This window comes from Natator depressus, chromosome 10 (genome assembly GCF_965152275.1).
Source record: "Natator depressus isolate rNatDep1 chromosome 10, rNatDep2.hap1, whole genome shotgun sequence".
Lineage (NCBI taxonomy): Eukaryota > Metazoa > Chordata > Testudines > Cheloniidae > Natator > Natator depressus.
The window spans coordinates 57801895-57824858 of NC_134243.1; positions in this window are offsets into that span (position 1 = coordinate 57801895).

A 22964-nucleotide genomic window follows, 5' to 3' on the forward strand; every position below is an offset into this window, starting at 1 on the left:
CGAGCTCTGCAGTGGAGTGAACTTTGTGAGGGAAATCTATTTTATTATATAGGAAAGGTAACTAATGATAAGCATGGTCTGAGGTTTGTGGTTTATGATATGTTTTGTATTGTAACCATTTGTTTCCACTACTCTTTCTCGTTTCTAGTTACATCTTAAGTATTTTTTACATAAACCTACTTTTGTTTTATTACAAGTGCTCACAAGTGTTATATGATTTACAGGAATGGTGGTTTAAGGTAAAACTGGAAAACTGGGGAAAACTACAGCTCTGGGTGCAGAGAATCTGGGATTTCTATGAGTAGCCAGCATCAGGGGCTGAATATCACAGGGGGATAATTCAAAGGAAATCGGCAACTGAGGTGCACTTATTGTTAACCTGCAAGGCGAAGTTAAGGCTGGCATAGCCCAGAGGAGAGTTTTTGAGTGGCTCAAAGGCTGGTGGTGACAGGGAGCTACCCTTAGAAAGATCCCCCCCTTTTTTTTTTCCAGAGGCAGGACATAACAAGGTGACTCAGTCTTGGATGCTCAAAGAACCATCACAATCACCCTTTTGACTTATTCAGCAGAAATATTCCTGCCCCATTAAATAGTTTTGAGCAAGTCCAATGGGAGTGAACCTCAGAAACCCTTAACAGGTTCAGTGTTTCTTACAAGAACCCTGTCTGCATGCCTCGAGCCCTCTAGTGAAATACTAATAGTAGATCCCTAGAGCCAAACATGTACCTTACATATTGGTCACAGATTTTCTTCCCCTCCTTCCAACGTTCTGAGCCAAAGTAGCAATGGTAAATCCTCGAACCAGGAGTGCAAAGAATCCTAGCACAAGCTATGACATTCTTGGCTGAGAATTGTAGCCTGAATACACATCTGAAGCTCAGTGGTTGCTTGCTAATCTTGCAAGTCTTAAAGGGCATTTTGCCTACACTTAAGATGGTAAACTGGTTTCAGAGATGGATTTAGAATGGGAACCTGAACGCTGCTGGAGACGGCCACCACTTCTGTAATGAAAAGGTCACATTCGTCTCATATGCCTCTTTGCAAGGGTTCACGCCGGGAGAAAATAATGTGTCAAAATATACCAATTACACAGTAAAAGGGAGCCATAGGGGCCTCCATTACTTGTGACAACTGAAAGGACAGAAAAGGACCACAGCATGCAAACGTTCCATACTACAATTAGGCACTCATTTTGCGGACGAGCCCCTACTAAATAACGGAAGAAAGGGATGAATGCAATGGAGTGACAAAACATAAAATGCCAGTAATGTGTTTGCACTGAGTGGGCCAGTAACCAAGGTGTAGGTTACTAACTATTGTTTTCTTCTTCTGATAAGATTTTGGGGAGGAGGGCATGCTCCCTCATAAAAGAGAGAGAGAGTGGAGATTTACAAACCTTGGCACCTTTGTTGAGGTGTTTTAACATTATCTGAAAGGCACCAGTGAGAGTATGAGCAACGATGATGAGGCCACATCATCAGACAATGGATAAAAGTAGATCAGTAGAGATTCGTATAATCACCATAATTTAAAGTCTGCAGCAAATGATGTAAACAATCATCATTTACAGAAACACTGTGTATTTCTACTTGAGAGGTTTCCTATATGCATGGACAGCATGCAGCTCTCTTGATACACTTACAATTACCTTGTAAACTACCCCCTTCCATATGATCAATGAGACAATTGGTTCATCAACACAGGCCAGAAGAATATGTATTTCAGAGATTTACTCCATAAATCTGCACAACCCAAGCTTTTGTTCAACACAGTCCTAAAGGTGATAGAGCAAAAATATCATATACAAGTATATAAACTATATTTGCCAGAAAGGACATCTGTGTTCTAGTCTAGCTCCCAGATTATGATTCAAAATGTGAGAAATAAGCATTAATTTTATGTAAAGCTGAAATCAGTGTTTAAACCAGGGGTGGGCAAACTTTTTGGCCCAAGGGCCACATCTGGGTATGAAAATTGTATGGCGGGCCATGAATGCTCACAAAATTGGGAGCTGGGGTGCGGGAGGGGGTGCAGGTTCTGTGGTGCGGCCAGAAATGAGGAGTTCAGGGTGTGAGAGGGGGCTCTGGGATGGGACAGGGGGTTTGGGGTGGGTGAGGCTCTGACTGGGGGTGCAGGCTCTGGGGTGGGGCTGGAGATGAAGGGTTTGGGGTGCAGCAGGGTGCTCCGGGCTGGGACCAAGGGGTTCGGAGGGTGGGACGGGGATCAGGGCTGGGGCAAGAGGTTGGGGCACAAGTTCCCAGCCAATGGGAGCTGCGGGGGTGGCGCTTGGGGCGGGGGTGGTGTGCGGAGCCCCCCAGCTGCCCCTACGCATAGGAGCTGGAATGGAGACATGCCGCTGCTTCCAGGAGCCACATGGAGCCAGAGCATGTGCGGAGTGGGGCAAAGGGAGACAGAGTAACCTGGTAGGATGAGAACTATTCCCACTTTGTCAAGCTGCACAACTACTTCACCTTTCCACCTGTCCTTCTCAGGTGTATATGAGGCTTTGTGCGGTTTGTGTTTCCTGACTCTTTAGGATCACTAAAGAAACCAAATAATATAGTTGTTTCCTTACAGTGCATACCATTAAGAATAAGTCATTCACCATCAGCCGTAGTTAAATGTACCATGGTATTTTGCATTTTCAGTATAGGGAATACCAAGGATATGTAGTACAAGTAAATATCACATTGTGGCACAGAGAATACTTGCTATGGTTCATATTGTACCTCGTATCCCCCCCTAAATAGCCACCCTGGGCAAAATTATTTTCTCATCTCTGTACTGTGGATTTCAGTTTCAACGTTCTGTATGTAAGGAACGCCCTCAGAATTCCCACTAGGACTTCCATGCATCTAAAAAGAGCAGAATATCAAATTCTAGAGCAGTTATAAGGATCTGAGTACAGAATTTTGCCCTTAGTCTGTAACAATATCTGGTGACTACTTTATATATTGTAGTTCCCTCAGTGCTACTCTCATAAATGAGACAATACACTTTACAGGTATACTGTACATGCCATATAAAGGAAACCTTCAATTAACATGATGTTACCCACCCTTAGCAGACTGAATATGCAGGTAGCATGGTAAGAGGTGGAACACTTTTGGAGCATTCTGCTTCCTGAACCCTCTACTTACATTAAATTGCTATCGTAGTTACCTTCTCTCTGACAAGACGATGACCACAAAGACTATTCTGAGGCAACCATCAGTGTTACTCTGTCTCTGAGGTTCCAGATACAGAACCTTAAGTCACGTTTTAAATAAACAGTTGGCAAAACGAGGTATTTACTGACTCAAGTGTGTCAAGTATTTTAGGTCCCGTCACTACAGAACGGTCCTCATCTTGAAAACTCTTTCGGACTGCATAGCTGTGCTGGTTGGTGCTGGACCTTGTGCACAGAGTTTTCTGGATTTTAGGATCAAGAATGGTCGAGTCCTGACTTGTCCACACAGGCCAGAAAAATGGTGTTGCCAGATCAGTTCTTGAAATTCTTTCAGTTCACAGGCAATGTTTGTATATTAAAGAAGGCTTGCCTGACCTCAAATGTTTCTAACAAATACACAGATTACCCTGCTGCAAGACCCTAATCTAGCAAAGCACATGTGATTAACTTTCAGCATGTGAGCAGGTCTATTGAGATCGCTGATTGCCCTGTTTTTTCCTGTTGTTCTCTCTCCTGTCACTTTGATTAATTATCTGTTTTTGTAATAGTTGACACTAGACACCTTTTATGATAACATTTTTAGCTCCATCACATGCACGTGTTAAATTTGCAAGGAACACCTAGCACTGTGTATCCCACATTCGATTCCTCATGTTTGGCACCTTAGGTTGTCACTTTCATTCTTACATCTGAATGGCAGTGGAGTTGTTATTAGAATCTGAATATTCCGGCAGTAAGCAAACATCAATCAAAGGACGTTCTGTCAAAATCAAAGGCAATCCATAAATGATGTTGGCTGTAACTCCATTATATGGTCACTGATTTTTTGTGCCAGCTGATGCAAGACAATAGGGAATCAGTGGCTGAAGAGCAAATAGCACTCACCAATGATCAAAATGACCATGCAATGAAAAACTAAAGAGTTATAAATGGTATCAGTCAATGTCAATTTGTATATCATAAGAAAATGTTTAACATGACCCCAATTTGTATAAGTTTAATGCCAGCAGAAAATATTACACATCTGAAGAAAAAGGTGACTTTTAGCACTGACGACATGAATCTCACCAACTTTCACAGACAGAGTAAAATTAATTTAAGACTCAGGTCCAAGTTACCTAGACTGAGTCCAGTGGATTTCTCTGCACTTTGTTAACTTGTATTAATTTCAGCAGACTCTGCCTTACACGGGCAAATTGCTGCTGACCAACATAGGTCATTATTTTGTGAGTTAACACAAATTTATTAGAAGTTCATATTCTGTCGTCCTGAATGTATCACAAGATAGGGCGAGACTACTGTAAATTACTTATACAGTCACAAACACAAACTATACAATCTCCTAATATTAAATCAATGAGACTTAAAATATGCTGTTTCACAGCATTTATGGCTGATTTACCTTTGAGTATTTTCATCACATATGATGGCCAATTTTATTTAATGCAATTGAAAGCTCTTTCATGTAGCATAATTTAAAATGACCACATTTTTCAGCAAACGAAATGAGAGGCAGTCAATGACATTTAAGCAACCTCAGGAGTACTGTTGAGGTTTGGCTAAATAGTGATCACATGAAAAAATTGTTGGTTAACTCTTACCAAGGATGTCCACACAGAGTGAAGTCTGCACTGAAACACTGGGTAATACTTGTCTTTTTTTTCCTTCAAATGAATGTTTTTCATTTGGAGATTATATCATGAACAGATGTACAGATAATGTTAGTAGTCCCTTCTGGAAACATTAATCACGAAGTTTTACTTATTATTTGTTGTAAGTATTTAAAAGTTAAAGTCTTTCCAGAACTGTCACCACTGAAAAATTCCTTTTGCTAAGAGTTAAGCTGCAAAATTGTGATTATTTTACAGCACTAGTGTCTTTTTTGTGGTTTTTATTTAAGGAGGAAAATGGTATCAGCATAGTAACAACATCGACCAACGGTAACAATGTGTTTCTACTTTAAAAGAACAGGAGTACTTGTGGCACCTTAGAGACTAACAAATTTATCTGAGCATAAGCTTTCGTGAGCTACAGCTCACCGACGAAAGCTTATGCTCAAATAAATTTGTTAGTCTCTAAGGTGCCACAAGTACTCCTTTTCTTTTTGCGAATACAGACTAACACGGCTGCTACTCTGAAACCTTTCTACTTTAAGAAGTCACAAAACCCAACTCTACCAAACTGTTTTAATGCTTCAATAAATAGCATCCACAGAAGAAAGATTGTCAATATGATACTAACATGATACTTTCCATTCCCAGCTGACTGAGCAAACATTAACCAGATTCAGAGTAAGCGAAGGGCAAGGCCCTATTACCACAGAGACTTCAGTCTCTAGTCCACATGGATTCCCACATGCAGAAAAAACATTTTGCAGGTGAGCGGCTCTGCTGCTACTTTGAAAAACTTGTGTATGTGTACTGAAATACTTAACAGCTGTGCAAAAATGCCCAAACCTAAGAAAATATCTAAGACAAGTCCATTCCCTCTAGTCTCAGACAATGGCCTATTGGTCATTTTGCTGGCCTGGTCAGGAATTCCAAGTTCTTTTCCCAATTCTGCCATAGACTTGCTGTACCACCTTGGGCAAATCACACAGGCCCCAATTCAGAAAAGCACTTAACCACATTCTTGGGTCCATCCCTATTCAGGAATGCATGCAAGCATGTGATTAAGTGCCAAGCACCCACAACTCTAAGTGAAATCAATGCAGGCTGCATGTGCTCATCATCTCTGATAATTAGGCCCTATTAGCCTCTCATTGTGTCAGTTTCCAAACAAGTTAAATGGAGATATCTAGTTCACCTGAGGCTTAATTAATGTTTTTAAGCCATTTGATAAAACAAAGGTTATTAATTTGTTATAATAGTACCATAATGGTGAGCATCTAGTTAACAAGAGACTTCGCAGTAACATGCCTTAGTCATCTGTCTCTTCAAGAATAAATAGATTGAACACCAAATAAAGGAAGACCTGACCACAAGGGGATGTTTCCATTACTTGATTTTCAGGTGATCTATTTCTAGGATCGAGAGAGCTCTCTGAATGTAATGAATACCATATAGCATTTCAGTGGATATATTCTGTACTCCATGCAACAGAATGAATTAATTTGTTGGATAACTCAGGCTGTTCCTTGCCAGACTGATCCTCTACGTAGATCCAAAGCATAATTTAAACTTGAGTGTGAAAGTGCAAACGTGCACTAAGGCTTATTTTGACACATGGTATCCATCATTTGGATTTACTCCTTTTCCAAAATAAACTTTCGTCAGTTTCCCTGTGTGTGTGAATCTTCCGAACAAAGGCAGGGTGTAGTGTTATCAGATACATTTATATACAGACCTTTGAGTAAGCCAACATTATTAATGAAGCAGAGTTGGTGGAAAGCTCTCCATTTTTATTTTGGCCACTAGAATCACACTCACGTTTTAAAAGGGAAATTGACTTTATGTGACTTACAGCTTGGCTCTGCTGCTACCTCACAGGAGTAATCCTACTGATATCACTGGGACCACTGGTGAGAGTAAGGACTACTTGTATGAATAAGGATTTGTAGAATTAGGCCCTCATTAAGAGATATTCTGCATAGTAGAACACGAATCACATACATATATTGCATCTATGCAAATCACAGGACATGCAGTTTGCAAGGATTCATGTGAACTTTTTCTTCAGCCCTAATTCTAGTGAATTTACATACCCTAGGTTTTGCGCAAATATATCTCAATATGCCAAGTTCTGTCTATTTTCAAAACTCTTAATCCCTATTTAAAGCAAAACAACCTCTCATTTCCCATTCACGGGCTATTTATGCGCATTGGTTTTGTTGCTAGTATGCATTCCTTCAGAGCGGATCAATTTTTTTTAAACACAGCGACCGTGTGGTGCAAACTGGATAAGAAATACATTTGATTTGAATTTAATTAAAAAACAAAACTCCACACCAGAGAGCACCCGTCAGCTCTAGGGCAGTGGTTTTCAAACTTTTTAGGATATGTACCTCTTTCTAAATAATGGTCTACTGCATACCTCTATCTGAGATAGAGAGAGGTGATGTGTTGGGAGGGGGCAGCCGGAGTCACATGCCCCCTCAGATTTCTGCTTTCCATTTAGCAACAGCTTGTAGAGGTTTTCAGACTGTGGAGTGCATGCTCCCTAGGGGCGCAGAGGAACATTCGGTGGGGTGAGCAGTGACACCAGATGGAGCTGGCCTAAGCTAAGCTACCTGGTGTCACTAGCACACAGGGCCGTCCCTAGCTATTTTGGGGCCCTATGCAGCCCCCCCCTTGGGGGGGGCAGGCCTCCACAGGGGTGCATGTGGGGCCCCAGGCCTCCGTGGGGTCGGGGGGTGGCTTGGGAAGCAGGGGGAAACCACCTCCCAGCACTCACCAGCAGCGTGGCTGGGGCCGGGTCCCTGCACTTCCTACTGCCGGGGAGTGCAAGCCCAGCCCTGCTGGAGTCCTCAGGGGCAGGAAGAGGCAGGGCTGGGGCGGAGCAGGGGCGGGGGCCATGGGGAAGAGGTAGGGCAGAGGCTGAAGCAGCACGCAGCTACGCAGGGCACCCCAAGTTTACTGGTGCCCTACGCAGCTGCGTACTCTGCGTATGGGTAAGGACGGCCCTGCTAGCACAAGTCACCTGATGTCATTGCTTCCCCCCAAAAAACGTTCCTCCACATCCTCCAAGGGGGGCATGCCCCACAGTTTGAAAAGCTCTGATTCTGAGTCACACAGCAGAGAGGAAACGTACACCAATGCAGCTGCAGTTCTAACTGAAAGGAAATTATAAGTTCATTAGATTGCCAAGTCTCCCTACATAAAATGCATTGTCCACTATTAGAGGATTTTTATCACGTACCCCTCAGGGTATGCGCACCCCGGTTTGAAAACCAATGATCTAGGAGACAGATTCACAAGGAGGATGTAGGCATTGCAATGCCTAACTTTTCGATGTCCTACATAACCCTGAGTTAGGGACCCGAGCTCCCCATACAATGCATAAGGTGAGTTAGGTGCCTAAATAGGGATACACAGAAGGCAGTACACTGTGTGGAGAGCTGCCTAAACTAGCCAGTGGGAAACACCAAGGAGAGAGGTGTGGCCTAAGCCTCACTGCTCAAAGGGAGTTAGGTGCCTGAGTCTGAGTTGGGGAAGGCATCTACCTCCATTTGGGATTCAGAGCTGTGAACCCTTTCCTGGAGCTAAGTACTTAAGCCAGGTGAGTCTTTGCTCAAGAAAAAACAAGGATGTAGCAGTGCCACCCCTATAGCCAATAGCCCAGTGGTTGTCGTATTCGCCTGGAAGCCAGGGGATCAAATCTCTCTTCTGCCTGATATGGAGCAGGGATTTGAACCCAGGCCTCCCATATGTCAGGAAAGCACCCTAACTACTGGACTATGGCTCTTTATCACACTTTTGTTGGAGCTGTTCCACTTTGTATAAATAGCTAAATATTCCCTGGAGCAGAGATTAGAACCTGAGCCTCCCACAGCCGAGACGAGTACACTAACCACTAGCTTACTGAGCATAAAGGGGGCACCTGTTTTATCATTTTGTTAAGGGCGCCTAATTCTCCTTGTGACTTTAGCCCCAAAATCAAAACGTAACATTTCAGGATGTCCAACACTTTCTTTTTTAACTTTCACCCAAAACAATGAGCTGAAATTGACACAAATTCACGAAATGTATCAGTCGACCCAAACCTGCATTTTTCTGGCAAATAAATATTTCAGCCAAAAAATTTCATCAAGGCTCTACGACAGATCATTGTTCAATCAAGCCTTCCATTAATCCAGCCCTGTTTCTAGTCACTTCCACAGAGAGTATAACATTTGCCATACATCTGCCAATTCTTTCCACGATATTTCCATAGAACACATCTATCTACCTCAATATACATTGAGCCCCTTTCCATTAATTAGATTAGCAAAGCAACATCCCGACTGGACTTTATGCAGTCCTCTGTTCTTCCCCTTTCCCATGGGGATGGGGGCTTTGTTGTGTTAGCCGGGCTGTTCAGTCACGCCAACATGTTATTTTGGTTGCCCAACTTGAGTCACCTTGTGCCTGATTTTTAAAGGTACCAAGGAGGCACATGAATGGAGGCGCATAGTTCGAGAGCATTTCTGAAAGTGTGGTTGCAAGAAAAATATAGCAATGGTGAGCAGCTTTTCTTCTGTGACTCCCTCATTGGGCTAAATGAAATCCCTCCTCTTTCCCCTGTAACCTCATCTTTATTTGCAATCTGCATCTTCTCTCAGCAGCTACAAAAATCCCATGGACCCAGCCTTGCTCGGACAGTGACCTGCTGAAGATCAGAGCTAACATACTGGTAAATTATTGCAGTGTCCAAATCTGATTATCCTTGAGGACTCACAGGAATTAAAAATAAAGTGTATGCCCTTGTTAATACAGATGTATAATGAGCAAAACATCACTGCTCTTTGCAGTGCTGCTAGCTACATTAACCAGTACTGGTTTCAAGGAAAAACACTTATTTAAACTGGGAATAATTAACCCATTTTAATGTATCTACATATAGAAATAAAGAAACTATCATTATGCAGTCTAATCAATCTTTGTGACAAAAGGCAATAAGCTCTGGAAGGACTGCATTTTAACTGCTGTAGAAAACCTTCAATTTCATTGAATGAGGCAACAAATTGCTATTCAGGAAATTATTCTTCAGTCAAAATATGTGATCAACACAGAGCTTCACACCTGCACAGTCATAGAGTGTGCTTGTTATAATGACATTTGACTTTGTGCCTATTATATTACGTGACCCAGTAATGGGGTTTTAGTATTTTCAGTTTGTAATGTCTGGCAAGATTCCCAAAGTAATTTTCAATTAAAAGGTTAGACCCTGGTACTTGTCGAATGTGACGACATACAGTGCCACAACAATATGAAATAGCTTCCTTACAATTAAACTAATTTCATCAGGTCTTTAAGGTGGGCTTGCAAATATTATGCCTCTGGGCAACATTTCTCGACCAAATACGTACATGAAGTGTAATCTTTTCCTGTCATCACCACAGCTACACAGGAATATGTGTGTGGGGTTCAAGTCCATTTAGCTGAAGGGACTCAAAGGGCTGAACATTCCACCCACATTAGTAACAGTATGTGTTATGTTGACAGTGCATTACTAGACTGACTTTTCCTGAAAAGGTAAAACAGACAAAGAATCATGCTTATGGATAATCCCATGGAGTCTGAGTGATTTTATTAAACAAGCAATATGTGATATTGAACTCGCTTTAAATGAGCTTTCCTCCAGTGGGATTTTTCTAAGAATTTGGGAGAGGGTAGAACTGTTGTGGGTCATTTATTTAATTTAATTATTTATTTTTACAGCTTTGTAGGAAGATACTTAGGAAACAGAACATGCTTGACAACAAGGACATGATGTGCAAATCCTGGAAATCTAGAGCCTGATCATACATCCACTGAACTCACTAACAAAACCTTTGTAGACTTTAACACATATACATGACTGGGCCCCTAATCCTTATATCAAGAGTCTGAAGTAAGAAGAGGCACTTGTGATGCAAACAAATATTCATAGGGTACTCTGAAGCAGTATAGTCTAGTGGACAGAGCACTATTAAAAGATTAGCCCAGATTGCATTAACTGTATGAGACTCCAGTGAGGACCATGGAGAAGGAGGCACATGCTACATATTCTTTCAGTCTCCTGCTCGCTGCACCACAGAAGCACAAAGCTGAAAAGGCTCCTCTCACCTTTGTAAAGCATTCCACTGAACAAACAAGCACTGCAAGTCTTCCAGGGTCTTTCTGCTGACTCCTAGGAGATTCCATTTTGAATCAGGGGAGCAAACTGGGCCATGTTCTTCAGGGATAGCCTCTCACAGCACTTACTAGTGGCAGAATTGCAGGACTGCAATTTTCCATTGAAATTAATAGGAAACTGCAAAAAGCACCGTATGTTTGTTCTAGTTTATTTTTTTCTGCTCATTTCTGCTGCGGACTCGTCACTTTTTCTCTTTAGAAGTTGAGGCAGCTGGTATCCCCTTGTTTCCTGCTGGCCAAACCGTATTAGCTGGTTTGAGTGAGCATTCAATAAACAAAGCTCATGGGGGAGGAGGGAAGCATAGAAAAGCTAAGGGGATTAAATGGCTGAGACCAACAGGAGACAGAGGCCAACGAAGCTGGATTGTGGGGTCTTGTGGGCCTACTTCAAGGGCTTGAGAGAGATCTTGAGCAAACGGCCAGTCTTATTAAAGTGCTACTAGGAGATACCCTGGCTGCTACTAGCACACTGATCACGCTTGCTTATTCCTCCCGCCCGTTTGAATTAGTGGAAGTGTAATCTAAAAACTGCTATTTTTTTAAAAGTTAAAATACCCTTTTATATATCTTATAAAATACCCTTTTTTAATATCACGACTGGCCTCTGTTCTTCCTCCTCACACTGAACCAGTGCAAGTGCCCAGCCCATGGCTCCCACACATAGCTGTCACGCAACAAAGAGACAGAGTTGATGCTAATACTGTCCCTACTACATTCCAGTCTAGGTGTTACTTGCAGAGCGATGAGACGATATCACTACTAGGAATGTGCAAACATTACAGGCATAGATAGGCCCCTTAGGGTCATCCCTAAGCTCTGCTGCAATCAGTTTGATGATTAGAGTTTTAAGACAGTGCTATGGGTATACAAGGACCCTGCAGAGATCAGAAGCATATAAAATACCCCAGCTACTTCCAGACTAGGAATGTACAGAGTTACACAGTAATGTATTATATTGTGAAACAATTCCAACCAAAGGGAGCAGCATGACAGAAAGTGGGAGGATAATGAGCTTGAAGATGATGAAGAGAAAGACAGGAAGCTGGTGGAGGGGTCTGAGAAGTAGGCTGACAAGGTCTGAAGAATGGGAGAGGAAGATTATTTTAGCAATAGCATTTGAATAGATTGTTAATGAGACAGACAAGAAGGTAGGCCAAAGAGAAGGAGTCCAGAGAAAATAAGGCCAAAGTTAAGGCCTTTAGACTGGTAGGGTAACTCTTCCGGCCTGCTGCAGATTTAGAGCTCTTGGGTTAAAGTATATTTATCAGAGTTAAAAGCAGAGTCAGTGTTTCAATTAGGTAGGGCATTTCCACTCAGGAAATTCATAACCACAGCTTTCTCAATCAACTGAGAGGGAGAAAGTGTGATAACATTCTTTAAAGATTGCGCTAATGTACCAATGATCTCAGGAGCTGATTTTTTCCAGGTTGGTTTAAATTGAGGGACGAATGAACACTCTAAAGAGCATTTTCAGGCATCCTTTGGTTTTAAATCAGCAAAAGAAAGAAATAAGAGCTATTTTAAAAGGTCTTTAACATATGGACTTCCCATATCCTGACAGGAATATAACACTAAAAAACAAAAGAAAAATGCTAATGAACTACACAGGCTCCTTCTTCATTGGGCAGTTCATACCTACCTAGACCTATCCTTCATTCAGTGGCTACAGCTTTTTCATTGGAGTGAAGGTATTTGGAGTTACATTCTTTTAACTTAAAGGAACAAATTAAAACTTGAGCTGTGTCGAACCCCCAGCCAGTTCTGAGATTGTAGCTCAAATGGATTTCCATGACCCAATTTGCCATTTACAGTTAGCATGATTCTATACCCATTCAGTCTTGATTCCTTCAGAACCCATCTGTCAAAGGTGAAACCCAAAACAGAAACATGTGCACAACTCTGTTGATTTATTTTGCTAACAGTTGTTGACTATTTAATTCTTGAGCTTGGCTAAGCAACAACTAAAGGAGCCCATACCATTCTACCAGTACATCAAAGAGGAACAGGTACTATTTAGTGATACAAAGAGGATGAAAATCCTGGCCTCATTGAAATCAATGAGAATAATAATCAGGAGAAATGAGATGAATGTAAGAAACAGAATACTTAGGTTGAATATTCAGTGAGGAAATATTACCACACATCTGCACGAAAATACTCAAGGTACACACACAAATCTGTGTACACAGATGTGTATGCATTGGTCAGTTTAGGACCCAAGTGGGGAGATGTATGTAGAAACAGCAGATTGCATAAGACTGCATTGTGCATAAGTTAGGTACATATAAATATGAGGACATAGTTGTATGCATATAACTTTGATAATCTGGCCAATAGCGTAATGCCCACTTATCTGGGTGCACAACTTCCTTCTGTAAGTTCGAAAACGTTTATTTTTCACCATCCTGTACTTCTCAAGCCTGCAGCACCCACACACAAGAGAAATCTCACATATAAAGATGTTCCTGTGCTCAGCCAATATGTAAACTTTGTGACAGTGGGTTCCACAAGTGCTGTAAAAAGAGGTAGCGTTATGAAAACCATTGCCATCCTCCCTCTGAGTTAGTAGCATGCTCAGGTCCATGAACAAAAGCCCCTCTTTCCAGTGGAGTCCTCCCAAAACCACAAGGAGCATGGAAATATATCTTAAGTAATGCATCTTAAAATTTTCAGGGTATATTATAAACACAGCTGCGCAAACATTAGCATATGAAAAAAAGAATTTCAGCCAATTAGCACGCACTCCACCATTTAAAAGCCCCCCGGTGTCATTTTTGTTTCAGTAGGAAGAACTTAAATTTCAATTGTAACTACTCCAGAATTTTTCTTTCATGGTAATCTGCTTTTCCATAACTCTAATCTATTTTATTTTCATTGCAATAGATGTTTCTAAAATGTAACATCTGGCTAAAAACAAAGAGTCTGAGCACTGTTTGGCTTTGTCTTCTGTTTATGAACCCAAGGTGAAGTACATATCAAAAGGAGAAAAGTTGTCATTGGTTTAATTATACCTGCAAAGTAATTTTTTTCTGAGGTAGAAATATTGCACTAGTTTTCTGTGGGATTCAAAGGCACAACTCATCCTGAACAAATAACATAAAACATTGATTGATGTATATATACATTTTCACGCAGCATATTTATTTTCATACACTGCTGAATTCCGCTATTACAAATTAGGAAATATTTATTGTAAGTTCCTCTTTGAATAATATTTCATTCTGATTTCACTAGTAACATGTTGACATTTTATCAACAAGATTTTCACCATGTGTATGTTACGAAAGTCTTTTTAACAAAAACTATCATAGTTTATGAAAGATGTCTCCCTTGGTTGAGTGTTCAGAGTGGAAAGCAAATGATAAGGGGACTTTAAAAGGGTTTTAATAAATGTGTTTGTGGGAATGTTAATAAGAATGAATTAAACTGCAACTGTCAAATATTCTCTTTATTTAGGCAGTGCCTGGTCCATCTAAATGCTTTATTCAGAATATTTATGTAATTTCTGCTTAACTGTGGAATAAATTGATGCTAAAGGAATTAGAAAAATAAATATAAAAAGATTATGTGAAAATAGCATTGGCAGTTTGAAATAAATGGAAAAACTAAAGCGACAGCTGGCACTTTGCCCTTGCATCTAGTTCTATAGTTGATTTATTACAGTCTTGCAGAGATGGTAGCGATAGATGCCCTTTAATGGGATGTCAGTGCTTCCACTTCCAAAAATATGGAGAGCTATAAAACTTTACAGGTATCTAGAAAACACATTTTTTCCCTAGTGCATCAGGGATTGATCTACTGCAGTAGAAATATCCGAAAGCATCATGGGGTTTTAAATTAAGCCTGTTGAATCAAAAACACCACTTTATGCAGCACTTTGGTGTTCTTTAAAAGACTCCCGTTCCAGTTCTGACCAAGGTCAAGCATGTGATAGGATCACAAAAAAATGATAACGCTAACCTCTTCTTGTATGAGGATATCACCAGTGCTTGGCTGCAATGAATGTGTTTCCTCCATACACGCAGGATGTTTAAGGTTTTGAAGTTAAAACAAGCCTCATGTCTCGGATTAGAGATGCCACAAGAAAACTCAGCACTAGTAGAAAAATCTGATGGAGGCCTAGTAGAAGCAGTGGATGCCTTTATACTAGCCAGAGGCCCCGATAACTAAATAGAATGGTACTTTATGGCCATAAAGAAATCCTTTACTAATCTGGGGAGCTTTCCTTGCTGATTCTCAATGCCACTTTAGGCTTGGTCAGAGAAAGCTGCACTTCTTGGGCTCTGAAAACTGCTAGATGCTCAAGTCCAGATTCTTTCTAGAAGGGTGAGCTCCTCAGGAGAGACCGGGGAACTTTGTCTGAGATCCTGCACTGTATTCCTTCAGATCAGCTACTGACTTTCTTTTGCACTGCACCAAAGTCAGATTCTTCATTCTTGCTTTTGAGGCCCTAAATAATCTTGCCACACCCACCTCTCTGCTTTTATTTCTTCCTGCTCCCCCTCTACACTCCTCTGTGTTCCTCTCATTTTACTGCTCCCTTAGTCTCTGTCTCCCGCTTTGTTCCTTCAAGCCTACTGACCACTATATTATGTGAGTACAAAGCACCCATCTTCTGAAAATCAGGACCCTTTACAGTGTCTCAAACTGGACACCCAGAATAACTTGTCATTTTTGAAAATTTAGGCTGTCAGAATCTCCCCTTTTCCTGAAATACCCATTCTCCCTTTCTTGAACTATTGTCCCATGTCTTGCACAGGTTTGTCTTTGTCCTGTCTACTGTAAACTGTTTAAGGCAGAAAACGTCTTACCCTGTGATTGTTAAGGGCTATTTATATTTACAGTGCTCTACAAGTGGATCTTATTTATAAATAGTTACATAGAATAGCCTATTTGCTCCAGAAGATGCTGCAGCTACGTGAATATGAAAGCACATTGTTACCGTACAATGGGTGTGGGGCATGGTGAAGGAATCATATCCCTTATGAAATGCCACTTGACCTATGAGGAGAGCTACTAAACAGGCACCAGCAGACACAACAGTTGAGCCCGATTTGAAGACAGAGTAATTTTTCCACTTTTTTTCTTGTTCTCTGCTTGTGTACAAGCAGCTGTTCCTATTCATCATTTGAGAGCCCAGTGAGCATTTCGAAGAGATTGTTGAACCTTTTTCTAACTTGATGGAGGTCAGCTGGTGAGGATCTTTACCTGTAGAGCATTATTGATCAGGACATCGAATATGGATAATTTATCAGATGACCTCCAATTATAATATTCATTTCTATAAATGGACCTCAGGGCACACCTTCTGTATATAGAGACCACCACTTCAAAGGTAACAGACCATGTTTCCCTACCTTGCTTACCTATTCACATAAAATGCTAGAAGGCTACAGAAGCTTGTCTGGCAGAAAATGAAGACTACTTTATAGTGCCTTTCTCTCAACAGCTCGCTCCAGCCTCCACTGCACTGGGTCCCACATTCACCTCACACAGCCTGAGAAGTACAGTTTACTTTTAGATTTGCTCCACACTGGCTTCTTCTTTGCTGAGGTCATTCTGCGTCCACACTGATGGTATGAAATAAAGAAATCTTAGGAGGCAGCTGAAGCAGAGTTGTCTGGGCTGTTATGGAAAATAAGATCAGTGAGTCGGGGGTTCTTTTGATTGATCACAGCCCCTGGGTGTCTGAGCCCAATAAAGTCCTCTATTCCTCCTGATTTTTAGGGAATACCTACAAACATAGCTGGCCTCACATCTGTCCAGCATGCACAGCTTTGCACCATTCATAAACTATGCGCAGTGGCTGCATACAGCACTGACAAAGCGACACCTACCTCCCTGTACCACGGACGCATCTGTTCTGTCCTCTCTCACTCTGTTTATCTTGTGTTGTGTTTCAGGCCCTACAGATGCCTATATCTACAGTACAGTAAATAGGGCCCCTGCAGGTAGATCACTGCAGGAACAAACACATCTTTATTTTTCCTTAAAGGAAAAGTTCTTGGAGTGGTACTTTAAACTCCTGAGCAGCTAGTTAGCTCCACCTTCAAGACCCTGGCTGCTTCACCTACATAAACTGCTCTTGTCACAGCTCTGCAGAGCTTCCGTAGGAGAAAGAGTGAAGGGAACCACTGGAGCAGCCCTGGTTTAAAACATTACAAAATAAGAAAATAACTTCCTGGACTGGGCATGATGGGTCACATTCACCCACATGCATAGTGCCCACATAAGGCCCACATCCAGCAAAGTCCCTCTGAAACCCTTCCAACAGGCTTTGTGCAAGCTCGCTACATGAGGTGATCTTCCCCTTATTCACATATTGCTGTAAGCCACTAACATGGTGTTATTTCAGCATGGATTTCTCACCCAACGCTAGCTCATTCAAATGAATTAACAGTGAGCTTGGCCATTACCCCTAATAACACATATCAAACAGGCATACATCTCATACGTCCTGGCTCAGTTCTTTGCCATGATGTTTGCCCACCCTGAACAGTAGATTTACTTTCTCAATGTATTTCATCAAATGGTGGACGAACATCAAGCTGCTGGCCCTCTCTGGCTCCTCCAGTGGGACTGGGGATTGAGCTCATGGCCCCATTCTGGCTTCCTGGGTAGCTAAGGCAGTAGGAATCATAACTATACCACCATGAGCATATGACTTGTATGCAGCCACACAACTGAGTTTGCATGTTAGCCTGGATTCTGTCACAACACCTGCATTATATAGAAACACCAGCTGTCCACAAGAAAAGCCCGGGCTGGTTCATGAGGAAGAACTGAACAAGTGAAAGGAGGGGGATAAATCCTCTGGCAACATTAGTGGCAACCTTACAGCTTTCTACAGATAAAGCTGAGAAATTTTGGCTTAAGAAAATGGCTTTCTAGTGCTCCCCTGAAAGGGAGGGCTGGGCGGAGGCACTCCTGTCAGAACGAGGCCTCAATATTCTCCACAGCTTGCATGCTGAATTTCTTTGCTTTTCAGAGTTGCAATTCATGGTGGCCTTTTAACACTTGTCAATTTGCTTAATATACAGCACTTTAGGTGACCTTACTGTATTATTTTGATCATTAATAATAGTCATGCTTATTACTTTAGTGCTTAGGGGGCAATCAAGGTCAGGACCCCACTGTGCGATGCACCCTACAAATGCAGACCAGAAGACAGGCCCTGCACTGAGGAGTTAAGTAGACAGACAAAGGATAGAGGGGAAAGATATAACAGATACACAGAGCGATCAGTGTAATGGTGGCAAGTGTCACGCTCGTTCCACTAATTCGGGGGGGAGGAGGGCTAGGGAGGTGGGATTTAATTAAGAGAGAATGAGCTAAACAGAAAGACAAGGGATTGTCTTGCCTTCCCTACACTTACTACACAGAATACCTTGAATACGACAAATACTAAGGTTATCTAATTACAATACTTATTTAACCATCAGGGACATTTGTCAAGTTTGTAAGTGTAGCAACAGTATATTGCACAAGATGGGTGAAGTCCTGGTTCCTTTGGCGTGAATGATAGAACTCCCACTGATTTCAATGGAGCCAGGATTTCCCCTGTGAGTTCACAAGAGTGCAAATAGTGCTAAGCAGGATACAAACAGCGTATATCACAAACCCTTAAACTTGCACTTCCCCTCATTTGCATGTGGTGGTTTTATAGTGTTGCAGATCAAGACGCCACCACGGCGTTCTGGAGTTCGTTTAGCTCATGCAGCAATGAGGCACACTCACTGTTTGGTTTTCAACCAAAAACACTTCAGGGGTTGAAATTAGATAAAACCTCATAATTCCCCAAGTTTTTCCCCTCAGTCTCTATTGTAATTACCTGTTTGTTGCAGCTCAGTTAGCAATATTTTTCTCAGTTCCAAAAAGGTTTCAAACTCTGTTTCCTCAGCTTCAGTTACACACACAGTACAAGACCTGAAATTCTGTCTCCCTTATCGGTAGAGCTTAAACTGCTTCCCCCCGCAATATGTAAGCAATCTTTCAAACCTGTTTATGGATAGATTGCACCCCAGATAAATACAGCAGCATCTCCCAGTGTTAAACATGGGAGGGCTTCATTAATTTTCTTGGGGCAGCACACCTGATTGACATCAAATTCAGGCCCTCTGAGCCCCAGCTACATAGCAAAGAGAAGGAGAAGAATAATTCTGCCTATGGACTGTGTGGATGGGCAGAGCCTAGCCAGGAGCTGTGAGAAATCTCACACATGTTTGGTTTTCAGGGGTTCATGTGAACCTTTCCTTTGATTCTCGATTTTACGTGGTTTTGTCCTCCCTGAGTTTCACTTTGAGTTTGAGGTTTGAACAAAAAATTTAAAAGCTCAAATTGAAACTCAATTGAAACCACCACGTTTCATTTTCAAAACCATAAATGGGCTCCAGGTTGATTGAAAGGTGCAGATTAAGGAATTTAAGTGGAACCTTCAACAGCTCTGGGTTCATTTTTGAGTTTATAACAAAACTTGAAAGCAGGCAAGTTTCATGTGGTTCTGTCAGGAACATTTCACACAGCAGTTCTCTGGGCTTATTTTTGGCAGTGGGGGGACGAATTTTCTCCCCTCTCTTGCCAAAGATGTTGCAATCCCCTAATTTGCCAAATTATTTTCCTTTAAAATTTCTGCTCAGTGGATCTCCTCCTTGCTCTCTCTGGAACAGGAAAAGCATAAGACCTTGAGGCCACAGATCTTTAAAATTCAGCCCTCAGAACTCAGTTTTAGAACATCAGTGACTCCTTGCACATACTAACACGTCATGTTGTCATCGCCAAAGGTCTCATTGCAGAAGATGGCAATCAGTTGGGGGCAGAGTTGGAGACTGCCACTCAGAACAGGGTGCTACAGGGTGCCTGGTTTAGCATTCTCTAGGCACAGGAGATTCGTACGCTCAGAACAGGGAACAGCCTCCACAGCTGCAGAGCACAGGAGGCCCAGAGAACTTCCTAAGGCCAGCAGCTGTGGAAGGAAATTTTGGCTGGATTGATCCATTATTGTTGATGCACACGAGGCATGAAACTCATATTCAGGAAACGGTGCATAAGCTGGAAAGACTTGCTGACTTAAATCATATGTTTAGTTATGCAACTGTATAGAGTTGGACCTAGCTTTGATGTGGAAACTGTTATATCAGTATTGTTGGTATAAGTAAAAGCTTATGCCAGCCTTTCCACTGAAATCGTCCAGTACATATATACATACACACATAAATATACACACACACACACACTCTCCTCACAGCGGCCAGAGCAATTTCCCACATCATCTACATTAAGCCATTCGTCCAGTAGTCACTACTTGCAAAAGTTGTTACAACCATAACCTATGTAAAGTTAAAGATTTCTCCTTTTCATATTATGAATGAAGCAGACATGGTCCAGCATTTACTCTCACATGTAAACTATTTACCATTCCAGACTACCCACCAATCTGGCAGTCTGCCTAGCAACATAGCCAAAGTCTATCTTCCAGAGGTATCTTAGGTGAGCAACATGCAGATATCGAGACAGAACCAAAACTGTGCAGCATCTTTGCACTTTTCAGTACTTTTGTTTCAGTCATGAAGTGCAATGCTGGGGACCAGGAGATCTGTTACTACTCTGCTTCTGGCTTACTGTGATTTCTTGTGACACCTGGGCTAACTCACCTAATCTCTCTGTGCCTTGGTTTCTCCTTCTGTAAAACAGGAATAATCCTTACCAACTTCATAGGGGTTGTATGGTTTAATTAATTAAAGCCTGCAAACTACTTTAATATCCTCCGATGAAAAGTGGTATGGAAATTCAAAGCATTAATGGCATCAGCACAGACACTGGGAAGGGTGGGAGGATATTTGACCCACAGCTTTCAGCAGTGTCTTTTCCCCCCTTCATCTATGATGAAGAAATAAAATAAAGTCAGTTCCAGTCCTATATGAACTGCTGTGTGAAGCAGCAGACTCGACACTCTCCATTCCCTTCCCTGAGGAGCCACCCACCAGTTCATGAGCAGAGTTGCTCACCAGCTGAAAGACAGCAGTAGCACCAGACACCCAGCAGACAGCGCCAAGGAGGAAGAGCCAGCTTCCTTCCTGCTGGCTACAAAGGAAGGTGGAAGAAGAGTCCTCTCCTCACAACCCTACAGCACCTTGTCAGAGGCAAAGAACACCCATCAGACCCACTTCCAGTGAGGATGAGGAAGGAACTGCTGGGAAGATGACAGATACGCCCTATTGGGAGACTGTGAACTCCCCCCCACACAAAAAAAGAAAGGGGAGTGGGACAAAGAGCACTGGGGAGAGATGGGAACAGAGGACACTAATGGGGGAGACCCAATATTAGGTACCACGGGAGACAGGACGCCGGAGATGTCAGAACTCCAGGGAATGGGGATGCAGAGCACAGGGGAGGGCAGAGCACTATGGGAACAGCCGAGGGTCACCAAGCACGGGGAACTAACACAGGAAGGGACAGCGAACAGAGAGATCTTGGGATACAGCCCTGATACAGGGCACTGGATGACACTATAACAGAAAGATATCCACATGTGCACACACAGGTGCGTATGACTTTATGGTGTAAATATATACAAGGTGCTAAGGGGGGGCTTTTGGGAGGACAGGAACTGAGCTCAGCTGTGGAGGCAGTTCTTTGTATATTTGCGGTCAGAATTACTCCATTTGTTCACTGTCCCCCCAAACATTCTTTGTGGTTCCACCCACGGTTAGTGGGATCTGGAGCAATTTGACCCAAGGTCACCAGTTTGGCTCTATCCCCATCCCTAATGAACAAAGGCTGTTACAATCTGATGGTTTGGGGATGGCCAGTGGGAGGTGAATTTGGTGAGACAGGTGGTCTCAGCCCACTTCCCAGTGAACAAGTGTCCACATCACAAGAAACAAGCAAGCAAACACCACCAATGGACTAATTAGCAACCCTGCACAATTGCGAGCAAGGTGTAAACAAGCCATGGAGACTCAGCTATTGTTCATTCATAGAGGTGATTTCTCCAGGGTATGGTTGAGGGGACACATTGGCAGGGCAGTGTAGGGAAGCTTTCAGTGCTGCTGCCTTTGCTATACCTGTTCTGTGACAGAATAAGATTTCGTTTTCCAGAACTACCAATCCAGTTCTTCATCTCACCTTTCAAAACCTCTAAAGGGGAGTGGGAAAGAGAGAAATGTCCGAACCAAAGAACACAGAAACACACAGTGTCAAAAGAGGGTCGGAATCCAGCTGGATCACATGTGAAGGAAGGTACTATATTCAGGCAGTCCAGGAAACAATGGGACCCTTCCAGTCACTCACTCAAGCAAGTAAATATCAAAGCAAGAGCTCTCTCCTTCCCATTTAATATAAAATGTACATTTCTGAATATTTTTGCTTATCTCATAAAACTTAAAGTGGAATTAAATGCTTCTGTTAAGCAGGAAAAAAATTCTACCGAAAGGATTTCATTCCATGTCCTTCCTTTGCAATTGTGTAGTCCTGAGGGCCCAATCCTATTCCCAATGGAGTCAACAGGATGCTTGCCACTGACTTCACTGGGAATAGGATTGGGCCCCTTTTTTGTAGCAGAGAGTTAACTAAATGTAGTTGAAGCTATATTGTAGGAGACAGGAGTAAATCAAATTATGTGAAAACATTCCCACGGTTTTGATTTACTTCACAGAAAGAAGCAAAATATTAGACATCTTATATTACTTCACATTTGCCTTGGGGGCAGTATGTGAGGTAAACTTGCTGAAAATTCTAAAAATGTAGCAATAAGCCCTTTCCACCAAGTTCTGTATGATTGTTGCTTTATGGAGAATACATTTTTTCTTTTACAATGCCAAATTGTAATTTCTAATCCCATCTCTATTATAGACAGAGGCCAATAGATTTGACTGGTTTAGATTGCTACTCCTATGCAAAAGTGAAATTGTAAAAATAATTAAAATTGTAAACAGGACTTGCTTGAAGCAAGAATACTTGGAATGGTTGTAGTGTTGCTGACA